Consider the following 16743-nt stretch of genomic DNA (forward strand, 5'->3'; position numbering starts at 1 on the left):
AAAGAGGGGATGGTGTCTTATAAAAAATGTGACTGGCTAAAAAATGAAAAGGAGTTAAGCTTTTCAAAGTCTACAATATCTATAAAAGAAGTACAACTCCATTTCTAGCCCCTGGATGCATTCTCAGTTCTGCACTTGAATTTTACACAGCTGTTCAGAAACAAAATATTAGAAACAGTGTTGCTGTGTTTTACAGCATGAATTGAAGAAAAAGGGAATTATGGAATAAAGAATTAACTTGAAAAATGGTGTGGTCTTTTGTGGATGGCATTTAAGCTCAAGACATACATTTAATATGTTTTTGCATCTCTACAAATCCTGAGGGATAGAAACTTGCCTAAAAGTATATTTTCTTTGTTAAATGTCTCTATGTAACATTGTCTACCAAATGTTGCTGCGTTATTGTTAGACAGAACAATAAGTCATGAGGCTTGGGAAACATTCTGATTTCAAACATTTCATCATGTTTATTTTCCCTATTATGCAAATCTGTAGAAAATGAAAAGAAGCCCTGCATAGCAGTTTGTGATAAGTCAGCAATGTTTTGTCCATTATTCTTCAGTTTTTCTTGCCAAAACCTCTTGACTTTGTTACATTCATATATTCTTGCAACCATTAAGTGATGAGGAGGAACAGTCATGAAAAGCATCAGTTTATCTTGTTATCCTATTACAGTGATTTCATGTCTGTTAGGAACTGATTTTTAACATTACTCCTACACATTTGGTGACTGATATACTGATGAAAAGACCTGAGCACACTTTGCATTTCACTTTGCATGACAGAATGAATAATAGGTAGCGTACGTTTTTAAGATGTAGCAACAGATCCTACAGGATCTTTGCTTTTTACCAATATGTGCAATCCAAACACTTTTGAAATCAACATGCATCTTTCCATTGCTTTTAATGAATACAGAATTTTATCCTTTACTTCACAGAATATGGCAAATTTCTTGCTTTAGTACCAGCTATATTTAGATAACTTCTTGTGCCCCAAAAGTCTGCTTAAGTCAAGTAAAGCACCTTGTGCTAAAAGATGGAGGAATTACTTTAGAAGTTTCTTTTTACAGCTCTAAATATTTCAGGATGAGTGGAGGAGAAGTAACATATCTGCCAAAGGAGCCTGGCTGAACTACAGGAAGCTGATTCATGTGACACTGGTTCTGTGCCTCTCCTGTCCCTGGCATGGATACACAGCACAGGAGCTGTGTGAAAACTCACCCCTACCAAATGAGGGGAAAATGCACACTTTCTCTTACAGGTAAGAAGTTAAAGCCTTCTGTATATTTCTTGTACCAAAACCTGACACGGATGTTGCTGAAAAACCAAGGCCAAATGCATTTGAATTCCATTACTATATAACTTAAAAATCATTATTCTTCTGAAAAATGTTTAGCTAATTTAACAATGGCCTTTCAAAAATGCATTTGTTACATTTTACTGTAATGACAAAACAGTTCCTCTCTTAACTGAAAAATGTAATTCTACACCTAATTTCTTTTTCTTTCCTTACTGTGCAATGCCCAAACTAAAATAAATGAATAAATTTAAAAAAATGCATTGTTGTTGCTGTTGTCACGTTCATCATACTTAGTAATTTTTCTTTCTGTTACCAAATTATGGCACAGCTTCCTTTAAAACAACAAAAACAATCCCCCTCCCCAAAAAAAAAAAAAAAAAAAGAGAGAAAGAAGATAAGTAAGCCTTAGCTGAATTCAAGCACCTGCAGTTGGTTTTCAATCCATACTTCACCTAGTTATGTGATTAGCACCTGTATATATGTTTTCCTATTTAAAAAACCTTTCCCTTCTTGCTGTATTCATGCTGCCAGCCTTCCTGTGGCCATGAGCCAAGAAGGGGGGCCACAACAGAGCCTGCAAGCAGTACTTTCCAGGGTTTACAGAACATGGGCTTCTCCAGTGAATAGTGAGAGACAATCCCTCTTGGCCCATCACAAAGCAGTGTGGAGGCAGTTGTGAGTCTCACAGATACTTTGACCCAGATTACAGAAGAGAAGATGCTATTTTTTTTATCCTGTAAGGCTGTTCAAAGGAAAGACATTTCTCTTGCTGAGTAAATGGTAGTTGCAGAAATGTGCAGTGATATTCATTAGTCAGTGGGAAAGAAGGATGTTAAATTAGTCTGTGCCTGGTGGATTGAGTCAAAACCCAGCTAACCCAGCTGCAAAACTGATGTAGTTGTGTAGGAGAGATTATACTTCTTCTTAGAATACCCAACAATAATCAAAAAAAGAAAAAAAAATCTCATTTTTAAAGAAGAAGCTCCAAATTGGACATTTTTCTTTGTGAATGGTTTATGAATGTAGTTTTCTTAGAGACTTTTTTTTCCCAGGGAAGAGTAAATGTAAATTTTATAAATTCAATTAAAAAAAAAATCCATGTGTCAGCTACTCTCTTTTGTAAACCTCAAAAAATATAGCATATGCTGTTATCAATGCTCATGTAATCTGTTTTTCATTCTTTCTGCAGCACGTGTCTCTGAATTCCTATATTAGTGTGAGGAACAATCCTAACATACATTTTATTTTTTCCCATGCCCTCAGGTAGGGCTGTTGCTCCAGGAGGCAATACAGGGTCTGGGGAAAGTAAAGAAAATCACAAGGGAGACTGAGAAGAAAATGAGCTATTTAGTTGAATAAATAATTACATAAAGTAGGACACAAGATAAAAGACATGAATATGTTTAAGTAACGTTTGTAAAGCCGAACTAGTTTATATCCCTAGCTGAATTAATGATGATGTCCAGTGAATACCAAGGGAACTAGACTGAGGCTACTGCTGTGGATGAAATAAAGGTTTGATTAAAAATCTGTTTTAAGGAAAAGAACAAGGGAAATAATCCTGTTCACTTCGGCAGGTCCTAGCTGAATTGTCTCCATGTCCAACCTATTTATAGAATTCCCATATGTCTTCAGGTAGGCACACAAAAAAGAGTGGGATTTTTTCAGACTGTGAAACATGGAAAAACCTTTCCCATATTTACAGAATAACCCTTTTAAGCATGCACATTGTACAGTTATGCAATGTTTCACCAAAACTATATGTTCTAAACATGCCTTAGTATAGATGCAAACACTTGAGAAGAGTTCAACACCAAATGCTTACATAATGCAACAATGTACACTATTTCAGCACTCAGTGTATCCCAAAGAATTGTGCTGGTGGAAGAATTGCTTCAGTGGAAGGTAGCCAAGAAAGGGTCAGCTAGATCCACCTAAAAATATGCCTATAAGCTACAAAACTGGTTGTGGTGAACAGTTGTGGGGTGTGAAACATTCCATGTCCAAAATTGTGGATGGTTCCTCCACCCACAATTCAGGACTAATATTAGCCTAGTTCTGCAAATAAATACTAAATGCATACTTTGGGACAGCAAGTTTTTGAAGTCTGTCCTTACCAATAAATGAGGATATTCCAGCATCTGAAATTTTCATTGACAGAGATTGATTGAACAGTGATGTATGGAGCTTGGAGAAGAGTCAAGAATTGCCACATGGCTACAGCAAGTCCAGATGAAGCAGACTGCAGTTCAAAAGAGGGGAGCTGGCATAAAGCTGAAAGAAAGAAGAATTCTAGTAGATTGGAAAGAGACCTGAATCAAGGTCAGAAGGTTTCTCATGAATAATTGAAGGCTTTGGTTAGTTTTATTTCTGTTGCCCTCCAGAATTATGCATTGCTCCTCAGCAGGAATGAGATATTTTATTCAAGATGTTCAGAGACTCACTTTTGCTGTGGAATCTTTTAGAAATGTGTTAGTTTCTTTTTCTTTTTTTTTCTCCACCAAGTAACTCTGCTATCTTTCAGCCCAAATCCATGTTTGTGCATACAGCATTACTTTCTTTAACTATAGTATATAGTGCATCTGCTGAAGTGTTACTCATATGGTGAATTGCCAGCTAAAATGGTTACCTTCTCCTCAGTATTTGTCTTTCTTGCCCAGACCAAGTAACCAGGTTGATTTTGCATGTATGAGGATAACTCTTACAGCTCATTTAGAGTCTTGTCAGGAGAACCATAGAAAGAATCCTCCCAGTTAATTGCAGTATATTCTTACCTTTGCAAAGAAAGAGGTTTAGTCAGTGTGCTTATTTGGCCTTTAGATCTCAGTTTGATAGCCTGCCAAAACATTTTGTCTACTTTCAATTCTCTGTCTGTGCACAGACCTTCAGTGACACTTTCCATCTGAGTTCTGTTTGTCACTGAGTGAAGATGATAACTTAGTTCTCAAAAGTGAAGTCAGTGTGTCAGATATGGGTAATTTAAGTATGTCCAGAAAGCCTCAGGCTTAAAAACTTCAATAAACTCTAGCATTTTAATTGGTATGCCAGATTCATCATTTGTTTCCACTTTGTCATCTTACCACAGGAGAAGTATACTGTCATTTGTCTACAATGACTGTAATTAATGCCTCAGCTTGCAATTCAGTCTTTGGAGGGCTGCAACTGGATAATACATTCTTTGCAGTGCACTAAGAAACTAATGTATCTGCTTGTCCAAAATTACAGTACAGCTCCTTTATGCTGACAGACATTTGTTTATATTCACTCAAGTGAGTTTTTAGGTTGATCCTTGTCTAAGCAACTTGTTAAGTGATTAATCTTTATTTTCCTGGTTGCTGATGTGTAGTGTGCCGATTTTTTTTCTTAAAACTTTCCATCATCTTATAAATGACTTGATTGCTTTCTGGCTTCTGGGGGAAAGAAGTAAAAAATAATTTTTTTAGCCATTTTCTACTATCAAAACAGTTGTATAATATTCCCTGAAATGTATAATGAATATGTATGAAAAAAGAAGAGTTGATAAATGGGAGAGACAGCCCCGACAGAAATTACCACCATTGAGATGTCATTCTTACTTATCAGATATTTGAATAACAATAGTGATTATATAAACATATATATGTGTTTCTTCTTCACACCCATAATTAACTATGCAGAAAATAACTGTTGTACTCTCATTACTATGTATAATAACAATGGTAGGCAATTAACAGTACTTGCCTAAAAGATTCTATGATAATTGTTTGAAAAGGGATTCAAGGCTTAATGACTATTTCAGCAATCACTGCAGTAAGGGCTTTATGTAAGAAATTAGCAGATGGCATAATGAAATACTTTTCTTCTGCTCTTGGGTTTGTACAATGTCCTGCTCATCTGTTTCCATTGGGTGCTAATGCGCTTCTCTTGTATTTAATATCTGACTTTCCATTTGATCCCTTCAAATCTCTCAGCAACACAGCAAAGCATAATTGATTCCTTGGGAGTAGAGGGGAAAAACCAGCAAAAATGAGAACTTCTGGAGGGCAGAGGGATCCTTTGAGAGCTGCTCTGAGAGGAACAGTGCTACAGGAGCAGACCTGTCAAACCATGCAGCACCACCTGCAAGACTTTTCAAAAGAGGGCAAAGGAGTGAGCAGGACGCTGCAGTGCTTTTATAACCTAATTATACCTGCTCCCAAAGCATCCCATTCAGCCCAGCAACATTGTTACTGAATCTTTAGTTCCACAGTAGTACCAAATTTCAAAGCGAAACAATTGCCCCAAAGGAACTCAAATGAAACAAGGCTATTAGTCAGGAAGCAGAAAAAAAGGCAATTCTCATTTGAGAATGAGAATTTTTATAAATCCATGAAATTAATGTATTGGTGGACTGGGAAAAGAATGAAAGAATTAGAACAGATGAGTGTGCTGTGATTAGTACTCCCTTCAAATATTTATTTAGCTAAAATAATTGGCAACTAAGTACCAGATAATGATATTTGTAATATTAAAATATAAACCACAAGAAACTACAACAATATCTAATAAAAGAGAGTGTGGTCTATGAATGTAGACATGTCTAATACCTGATTTGATATTATGCAACCAGTATTATTCATTATTATGCATTATCATACATTACCTGTTGGAGGCATTAGTTAGGCCTTCAGAAAATGTCCTATTGGTTTTTCCTACCAAGTGAAATGCAGGGATATAAGTCTGAGCTAGAAAAGAGAAAATAAAACATGATGAATTGTGAGGTCCATCATCTCTGTCATTCTTTTAAAAAAGACTCAGTGGAGCAACAACGGAGGTGAAGAGAAATAGAAGGAGAAGTGGGTATCACAATACCTTACATCAAGTGTTTAATGTAGGCACCTACATAAGAGAAAGTCAGCTAAACACCTATTAAGGTATAAAAGAGGAATAAGCACTTCTACAGCAGCTTTCCTCTCATCCTAATTTAGATACATGAATTCTAGTTGCTTACAGAGCTGGGAAATTATTTCCACAGTTGATAGTTATCTTTCATGTATTTACAGGATCTTACCTATTGTATTTGATTCAACAAGGTTTATGTAGCCACAAGAAAAAGTCAGAAATAATCCTGCTGATTTCCATTTAAATAACTATAAAAGCTTAGCTCAGTATATATGCTGGACAAAGGGACAACAGAGAGAGAAAATATATAAGGATAAATTTATTTACAACAGAACAGCTCAAATGGTTGGTGAGCATGAAATGAAAAGCAAGACATTTTTAAGGACAGATGGTTATCTAGAGAAGAAGTGAAGCCATGAAGACTAAGACAGAAAAAGTACAAAAAATCATGGAGAGCTAGCAGCGTAGTGTGAAGAAGATCTCCCAAATTTAAATCTTGAGTTTTGTGGTTCAAAAATATCACTATTTTTATAGTATTGAACAGGGAACTGTATAGGAATATAAAGTACTTTCCAATCATTTGAGTAAAAAAAAAGTATTAATAAATTCAGTGATACTTATTTGTTAAAAATGATCTATTGTCATATTATCAAGCTTTATGTAGTCCCTATTGTCTAGATTATGTCTCCTATCAGTGCTGTCTGTGATGTTTAATGTTTCTTTGTAATTTTCTTCTTTGGTTCTTTTCTTCTTCAAAGAGAACGTTCCAGAGTTGTCATTAATATGCACATTATGCAGCTCACTTAGACCAGCACAAGTAACAGCAAATGTCACTTAATTGGGAAAAGTTCTGCTGTAAAAGCAGTGTGAAAGTATTCTGAAAAATAATTATGTAAAATTAGAAGTAGTTTATTCAACTGAGCAGACAACATGTTTATTCATACTTGTAACTTCATTAGTGCCTGAATTAAGTATAGCATTTCTTTCTCGAGTCTTGTGTGCATTTGTGAATCAATACAGCTCTGGGAATGTAAGCTAGATGCTATCCCTAATTTTATGTCAATAAGAGAGTAAGTGCCTTAACTGAATTTCAGCTATCTAAAAGTTAGACATCTAGATTGTTCAAGACAATATTAGGCATCTAGATTTTGTCAATAAGCATTGAACATCTTTTTTTCTTATCCCTGCTGCTTCAATTCCTTGTCCTCTGGAGGCTTTCACTGCTATTAAAGCTAGATTGAACAGCAAGCTTTGACTAACCTTTAAAGGGTTGAAATTAGGTGAGAGAAGTCTCTCTTAGATTGTCATTCTATAAGCTATTGGTTTATCACTGTGCCTATTTCAAGCCATCAAAGAGGTGGGCTGTAGGTTGTGTCACTTAAGGTTCAGAGTTAAAATTCACCACAAGACTAATATATATCAATGAGATGACAGAAAAAATAAAGTCAGTTTGACTTGCTGGAATTCCACCTGAATGAGTAAATTTGTCATTAAAAACAAGCTCCAAGTTTTAGAAGCTGCAAATGTACAACATATTTTTGTATAAACATTACTTTGAGTAAAAGCTCACAAGACACATTTTGTGGGCTAAAATATAAAGAAAAAATAAGTACAGTGAAGTCTGAGCAAAACTCTTTGAGCAGGTAAAAAAAAATTCTTATCTTTGCATCAAAGATGGAAGAGTCCTATAACAAGACATGTATGTTTCTGTGCATATCAACACCTGGTCATCCTCACTGAAGTATCCATCACTGTAATTCCATTTTGCAACTAATGGTCCTGTTCTAGAAACATTTCCTTCTGGAAACATATGGAAGCTGGCTCCAAAGGCAAGTTGGAAACCCAGCAACTAAAGACAAGAGATCATCACATTGCACCTGAGTGCCTCTTGTAGGGAAACACCAGCCACATAGGCAGCAAGCAGAACAACATGATGCTAATTACAGTAATTTTAAGGGAGAAATTTCTTAACTGAGGCTGAGTTAAGAATTGTACTGCAAAAGGAATGATTTTATGCACTGCAATTTCCTCAAGATCAGGCTTTTTAATGTTTAGTAACTAAAAACACTGTATTAAAATAACCCCTGCTGCTTGACACTAAAAACTTTGCTAGGGCAATAATTTTTTTAAGACAATAAAGCTTATGTTATTTTTATGGTAGCTTAATATGCACATATGACAATATTTCTTTTATTCAGTTCTAAAGATCTTATAGCTCAGTAAAAGTTTTCTACACATTTAGTTGCAGACTAATTTATATTTCAGAATGCAAGACGAGATACTTCAAGCATCAGAAGAGGAACAAGAACAAGTTTTTCTGTGTCTTATAAATGCCTTTGGAGAGAACAACTGGTACTCAAATAGCACAATTATTCTCAGGGAGATTTCTTCCTTTGGTCAAGTTGCTCCTACCACGGCACCTGAACACTTCCACCACTCCTCTGCTCCTCCCAGTTTCCAAAACACACCTTGTGTCCATATTTTCATTAACAACTTTATCATCCTCTCTAACTGAAATGATTATTTCAAGTGGGCTTGTGGCCTGCCATCTGCAAGTGATTGGCTGGATGGGCACCAAGGCCACTAAATGTGTTTCATGTATGTTTTTGAGGACCTGAGTGTTGAGCAGCAAAGATTTGAGGCTTTCCATTCACAGTCAGCAGTTTGCCCTTTGTAACAAGTTGTTTGTGCCTACCCAGCCTGCCATCCCCTGTGGCACCTTGATGCCTGTTTCCAAAAATAGCAACATACAGACAATACCTTCCACCAACCACTGCTTAGAATGAACAAGGAAATGGCACCTCAGAAAAATTACATTTTTAACATTTCACATTTCTGTTCCCCAGGCTGATGTCATGCTGTGCTTCAATAAGAGGTTTGTTAGGACAATAAAATAGCAACCATCGGCTTTTTTTTTTTTTTAAAGTCATTCTGACTGCCAGAGGGAATGCAGGAATTACATTTCTGATGTACATTTAAAAGTTGATGTCAACATTTGGGTTCAAGGTCCTTGCAGAAGTAAGTTTCACCACATAGCAGGGATCTGCTGATCCCGGGGAACCTGAAGGGATTGTTTTTCTCTACAGTTATCTGAAGCATTTATTGGTATGATTTTCTGTTTCTAATTCATTGCTTCACAGGAGTAACTTTTCAGAGTGGAATTGGTGTTTTGAAAATTACCACTACCTTGAAGTCATTGAAGTGAACTTACTCCACTGGGAGAAGTGATAGTTTGATAATAGGTGGCATATATACCTTAATTCTCTGACACAGTCACCTAATCTTTTCCTCTTTCTTTTTAAGGAATGCTGTAGTTAGCCATCATAACTGCTAAAAGCTTTCTTAAAAATTTTCATTTGTCTTTTTAGTCATCTCTACTACTCCATTTATATTTTTGACAGCAAACACTTCAGAGACTGAGTTATTTAAAAAAGCCTGTTTTCTCTGTAGTTGCTAGACTTCACTGTAACATGCCTCTGGGTCCTTTGGTTTTTTTTTTTATTTTAAAATTGTTTTTTATCACATTGTGTGAAACATGAGTTATTTCTAGCTCTTCCTGCCACATGGAAGAAAATGTAATTTCTTTCAGGCAAGTTGTTGTTGCTACAATAAAACCTAGCATCAACAAGCCAAATTTTCTGTTTTGGCAACAAATTCACATCAATTTTTCTTTACTACTACTGCTGAGGAAAAGGTATCTGATGTAGAAGTTGTCTGGGCTTAACATCAGGCTGAGTCTCAGCTGGCAGAGCAAGAAGTAGAAGGGTGAGGGAGGCATCTCCTCTGTCAATAGCAATTCTTCAAGAAATGAGGAACCAGCAAAATCATCTCAAATCTCTCCCTCTTGAAGGGCACAAATACAGCACAATGTTGCAAGCCCTTTGTACAAGCTATAATTGCTTTTTAAGAGCGGTTAATAAGTGACATTAGTGCGTGCCTGGGCATCATCCTTCCTTCATGGATTACCACATCCCCAGTCATATACGCACACATGCTTTGTAGAGAGCCCAGATGAGATCCTATGCTCCCCAGTCTGTCTTTGAATCATGCATGACCTTTATATACATGCACAAACTCCTCCATATTTAATGTGGGCGTTATCTCTGGCCTTCATTGAAACCTCCTATGTAAATTTAATCTCAAAAAACTGCTTCCTGAGGTTGAGGGAACACTTCAGTCCTGCACCTCAGCACCTTCAGGTTGAGCAATCCTTTGTGAGGTTAAGAAGCACAACCTCCAGCTGTCTTATAGACCTCACCTCTCAAAGCTCAAGAGCTGTTTTTCTTTTGCCTCTTGAATTTGAGCCACGATTTCTTGGCTCTCCCTTGCAGGCTGGTAGGGTAACCTCTATCTTCATGTCTCTTCCAAATAATGGCAGAATTTATATATGCAAGTGGTTCCTGTGGTGCCCTTTGCATTGTCAGAGTCAGCTAAAGTTCTGTCTAACGTGTCTCACTCTCTCGTGCCTTATTCCTTCACAAATTGTGTAAATTTATATTCTTCAGGGAGGGGCTTAGATGAAACAACAAAATAGGCCAATAATCTCCTACAGGACACTTCAGATTTGGGTTATTCCATAATTTCCTCTGGGTTATTAGGGGTCCTAACCTGGAGGTTAGGACCCTTAACCTGGGGAGTCTGCTGGCTGTTGTGAATCCCAATACACCAGTCCTACACACCTAATGGTAACATGGAGAGTTGCCTTAAGCAGTGTTACCTGTTCCATTCCCTGAACTGGCTATCTCAGCCTTAGGCATTATTAAAGCACAAGTCTAAAGTCTCTTTCCTAAACTGAACCTTGTTATTACTTTGTTAATTACACAGACTATCTGGGAACACCTTCTCTTTCAAAATAAATTTCCTCAAACAGACAAGCCATCATGAGGAAATCCCACACAAGACTGTGCCTGTCCTGACACCATCTGGAATTTAACAAATGTAGCTTTCTATAGTACAGCTGTTTAGATCTGAGGTTGTTTTGTAGATACCTTTTGTACTCAGCAGAGAAAAATAGGCATTTCTGGGCAGAGTTTAATCTCATCTAAATATAAAATAGGCCAGATGATTACATTCTTGGATTGGGGTGAAATGAGCCCAAATAGACTTCAGAGACTATTCCAAGGGCCTGATGCTAAATCTGGATGATGCAAATGTCACATAAGCTTCTGCCCCAAGAAAGTGAAAAGACATAGTCACTTCCTAATTCCTACTAAGAGTGACTCACAAACTGTAATAAAGGAAGAGGCAGTGAGCTGCCACAAAGTCAGTAAAGCCCACAAACCACAGGGAATTGGAGGCAGATAGGCTGTCTTTATTTACAAATAATGTAAGCCTCAGACAGACATTCCTCAGATTGGGCCTCCTGCCTGGTGGTCAGTCACTGCAGCTGGAGCAGAGGATAACAAGCACAACAGCAGGTGGGAGAAACACCAGCAGCAGCACTGATGGTGAGCAGCCTCTGCTGAGCTCTGGAGACAAAGCTGCACCTTCCTGCTCTTACAACAGAAGAAGTCAAGGTATCTTTGCTGCATAGAAGCAGCGTTGTTCTCCTTGATTAACATTGCTTAGTGGGCATGGCAGCTTGTTCCTAGAAACGTGATGCACCCATTTCCTCTCTGTAAACAGCTTTATTCTGTAAAAGAGGAAAATTTCCTTTATCCCTGGGGGAAATGGTGTCCTACTTCTATCTAATGGCATCCTCAGAAATGCATACAATAGCAATAATCACTCCGAGGAATAGAGAGGAATTTATAAGGCTCTGCTCAAAATAAACTTCTACATGTTAAAGGGCAAGGTTATTAAAAAATACTCGCAGATGCCTTAATTAAATGAGTCTCCTTTTCCTGAATTCTGAAGTTAATCATTACTCATTCTGAATATCTCAGGCCTGATTCTCCAACAATTGCTTTAGTGCTGCTACTTCTACCTAGAGGTAGAAGCATGGCAGAATTGAAACACATCAGAATTCCAGTGAAAGGAAGGTAATGAGATCTCTGGCTTTAAGTTAAGACAATCCTTATTGACTGGTTTTAAAATCTTGACTTAATCTACAGCAGTTTTCTTTACAAAACAAAAATCAATATTTCTGGGTTTAGAAACTAATTTGAATAATTTATTCTTCAGACTACATCTTTTGTGAAAGTGCCTCCTTGTGATCTTTACGTGTAACATGCTTGCATCATCCTGCACCCAGAGAGACAGTAATAGTAATTTTAGTGGATATGTGTGTTGTATAAGATTTTGCTTACTTCACTGACATCTGTCTCTCTGCTTGTTTGTGAAAGTTTGATTTTTAGCCTGCCTCTCTAACTATGCCACTTCATTCCAATAGCTAGTTTGTATCCTTCCCCTGTTAATGTTAGAACAACTCCTACCCGGGACAATCAGGTTCATTGCTAAGGGTCTGATCCTTTAGGTCTCAGCTCCCAGAGGACTGGGCCTTTTGGCTCCTGTAAGTTAGAGTTTCTTTCTTTTATTTATTTATGTTCTGAAGTCCCTGAGAACATGGTGATGAGCCAGTCACAGGAGCACTGTGAGCCCAGTGGCCCCAGAGCCAGTACAGGGCTCAGTGGTCTGCCTGGGGGCTGCTGTGGCTCAGGGACTCACCTAGGTTTTGTTAGAGGCAAGTCCTCCATCCACTAAAGGCACAGGATAAAACCTTTTGGGACCATGACTTACTGAGCACTCACACACAAGGCCAGGATTGGAACCTGCCTCCTGTAGGGTCAGATGTTTCGCCCAACTTCTCTGCTGTTCTTTCTCAATTTCTTACTGAAACAATGTGGGTTTTTTTACATTCAGCCATTGCTGGGAGCATGTTTTCAAGCTCTTAATTATGCAGCAATTATTCACACTATATACGCTTGTATGTCGCAAATTTTTATGTTTCCTTCCAGAAGTGTTTTAGATGTACCAGATTACTTCGTGTCCTAAAGGTCTAAGCAGTGACTTCTAACACCCATGTAACTCCTAGTCCCAGCTTGTCCCAACTCTACTGACAAGTATGATCTCTTTTCTTTCATTTATATCGTACCACATGACATACATGGGCATCCTTTGAAGAACTATACATTTAAGTTTAAATATGCAAATCTATGTCATAGAACTTTTCGTTTCAGGATGTTCACTTGGTAAAAATTGAGTTACAAGGTGAAGGAAGACAGGCATCATTGGGCCCATCTGTACTGTCAAACTCTGAAATTTTATATTCATCAGATTGAATCTTTAATGGAGCATGATAAATCAAAAATAGATTTCTTTATGGAGCTTGAGAAACACCCCTCCCCTTTTTTTTCCCCCAGAACTTGTGATGCTGAGTAGTTCCATTACAGGAAAACTTCCAAGGTCATAGTTGGTGCATTGCCTCAGGAACCTAATGCATTCAAAGAGAAGTTGGAAAGAATATTTCTCTCAAGTATGCACCTCACCATCATTAACATCTACCAGACATGCCTTAGTTTATATTCAACATCATCAAGTCAACTTACAGCCTTGCTGACACAAATTCAGGAGCTGTAGTAGATTTACCATTGTACTGTGCTTTTTTTCCCAGAAGTCTATATTAGCTGCAGTTTTCCTTTCATATTTCCCCCTGTGATAATTACTGGGCTTGTTATATACTGCATTTTCCTTTAAGAGTTTTATCTCTTTTTGAACAAGTAGTATGGCAACTCAGGAGCCAAAATAATAACTTGAACACTAAATACACAATATCACCAGAAATTTTCGCTTTTTAAAAAATGGGAAATGTCACTAAAACATCTTATACAAAAAGGAAAAAAGAATATTTTTGGGGTATTTTGGTCTAGTTAATGTTAATTTTACTTTTAGATTTTTGTTTTGTATTATTGAATTGGTGAGAATCAGAATTTTTATGGTGTACCTGATCCAAAAGCCTCATGGTAGCAGTCTTCAAAAAAGGAATTTTCCTGCTTGTTTGGATGTTTCTGCAGATTTTCAACCCAGAGCACTGTTTAATTTTAAATAGCCAAATGATCTCATAGAGAGTAATGTTCTAACAGATTAAAATATATCCACTTAGAAAGTAAGTCATGCAGTGCTGAGACATTAAAATACTTGCTTTTATTAAAAAAATCTTTCATTATGAGTATTCTTTGAAGGAAGTGGGCTTTTTTTAACATGGGAACCTCTGGTGTCCTAAAAATATTTGGATCAAAAACCATCCATACTTTCTTTCACCAAAGAAAACCAAGTCAGCAGAACTTCAGAGACCTCTCAGGAAAGGATAATTGTCAAAGTAGGGCTTGGGAGGAGGAGAAAAATTATTAAAATATATTATGAAGAATACCATCATTTTACAAGGACTCTTAACAATTTTCAGAGAGGTGACTGTACTAACTGCTAGAACTTTATGAATGTGTATAAATAGAGTGGGTCAAAGAGTCTTCCTTCAATAAAAAACTTTACCAACTGCCAGCATGTAAATGTCAATGAATTATTTGACAAAATTCTTCTTTTTGTCATCTGCTTGCATCTCTTCTTCTCCTGTCCTCTTGATAACAAGCAAACACAAAAGAGGTCCTGGAGATATTATTTTTACTGAATCAGGTTCCAGGAAGCAAAGGTGTGATGTGCTTTTTATTGACAAATACAGGAAAACAGAGTCAATGTCGAGAGAGTTGATTAGGGAACAAATGGATAAATAATGACACCTTATAGCACTGAGGTCCTAAATGTTGAAAAGGAGAATTACAGGTAAATTACATGTCTAGGCCTAATGGTTGGTCTGGGAAGTTAAAGAAGGTTCAAGTGAAATATCTGTTTTATGAGAAATCTGGTATCTACAGCATTTGAGAGAATATAGATTAGGAAACATGTCAGTGAGTAGGTGATGGTTCCTAGAATCGTGTGAACGCTCTCTCAGGCATGATCAAAGAAGGACATGTTCTGCTTCAGAGAAAAACTGAAAAATAAAGTTGTGTCTCTCACACCCCGCAACTGAAGACTTAAAAGAAAAAGCATAGTGAAAATATTCTGCCTGAGCCAGACCTGGGCTTTAATACTAAATACCAAGGAGCTATAGAGATTTTTAAGTTCAGAAAATAGATGTCTAATTGTCATCTGGGTAGCGGTAGAGGACAGGAAAAAAGACTACAACTAATGTGAAAGAAGAATATAATTTGGGATTAAAGGAAAGAAAATTATTTCACTCTTAAGGGAAGAATTATAAAACCATTCATAGATAAAATGGAAATTCACTAGTCAAAATAACTACTAAAATGATAATATTTAATTAATACAATAAACTAACTTTTAAATGTAATTTTTCATTTTTTTTAATCTCTAGACCAGGTATGGTATTGTGGGCTTGTGAGACTACCAGAAGATATTGTTCTACCTGCTGGAAGTTGATGGATCTTGTGAGTCTCTACCAACTCAGGATATTCGATTACCTGGAAACACAAAACCTCTGTCTTGACCTTACAAACAGAACTTTGCCCAAAAGTCCTTAAATGAAAATATTAAAAAGATCTTTTCTTGTAATAAACCCTCTGTCAGTAGCCAGAGTCAGGGATCAAAATTTTACTAGACAACAGATGCTTATAAATAAATGAGAGTTAAAGGTAAATAAAATGTATACACATATAAAGATATATAAAAAGGAGAGTTAATACCATTTAGGAAACCATGACATTTAGTGGACTTTTTCTTAGAGCCTCCCTTTGTCTTTGCCATTTTTAAAAAGTTTATTCTTTGTGTATTTGCATTCATGTTCTTCTAAGAAAAGCTGGCTTTTAAGCATCACAATTTCAATAAAAGGACAGTTATATCATCATTTTCCTGATATATTTACCTTTTGTGGGTTTGGAAGGAAACTAAATAAAATCACATATGAAGTGTGGCTTTGTTTCTACTTTATCTTTATTTTTATTTGTTTATATGGTAATCTATTTGATCAATGAATAAAAACATTGTCTAGTTATTTTACCACCCTGGAAATGCTGTCTTATTGTTGTGCTTTGTTTGCTGAAATATGCAGGAATTATCAGAAATAGTTATTATTTTGCTTTGTCCCTTATATTAATGCTATATTTCAGCATACTTCTTTGACAGACTCATTTAGACACGAGGGCAGACTGGAGAGAAGTGCATCTTCTGCATTTTAACATTGTGAATCCATAGCAAATGTCTCATTGCCAGTTGAAACTGACAGAAAGGAACCATTTTTAAGTCTTAAAAGCCTGACTTTCTCTGACTGCAGCTGGGGTAATGAAGGTAGGGATAATTTTTTTTCATAGAGGAATGATGAAATTATTCTTGTATTTCTTCACTTGTACTTACAGTTTCTTTTAGGTTCTCAAGTTTTAGAGTAAATTAATCCTTTTACTACCTGAAGATTTTTGCCATTACAAAACTTACCCATACAGTTCTTCTGAAGGTTTTGGGGAGCTTAGATTAGCCAGAAATTTGATTGGAAAGTGGATTAATGGCAGGCTTTTGGTCACTACCTTGCTTTAATTTGAGCAGAATTGTGTTTTCAAAGAAAACTGAATCTACTGAGAGACTTTTTCAAACTTCTTTCCTTGAATGAGACAAAAAATTTTCTGTCCTTCTGCACTG

General features: G+C 36.6%; 1 long non-coding RNA gene across 1 annotated transcript; it reads left to right on the forward strand.

Annotated features, from left to right (window-relative positions):
* The first annotated feature begins 1032 nt into the window (after positions 1-1032).
* On the forward strand, positions 1033-15983 carry LOC143695968 (uncharacterized). Its single transcript, XR_013185430.1, has 3 exons — positions 1033-1263; positions 3463-3624; positions 15470-15983. It is a non-coding gene; the product is annotated as an uncharacterized LOC143695968 (long non-coding RNA).
* The last annotated feature ends 760 nt before the right edge of the window (positions 15984-16743 follow it).

This window comes from Agelaius phoeniceus, chromosome 1 (assembly GCF_051311805.1).
Source record: "Agelaius phoeniceus isolate bAgePho1 chromosome 1, bAgePho1.hap1, whole genome shotgun sequence".
Lineage (NCBI taxonomy): Eukaryota > Metazoa > Chordata > Aves > Passeriformes > Icteridae > Agelaius > Agelaius phoeniceus.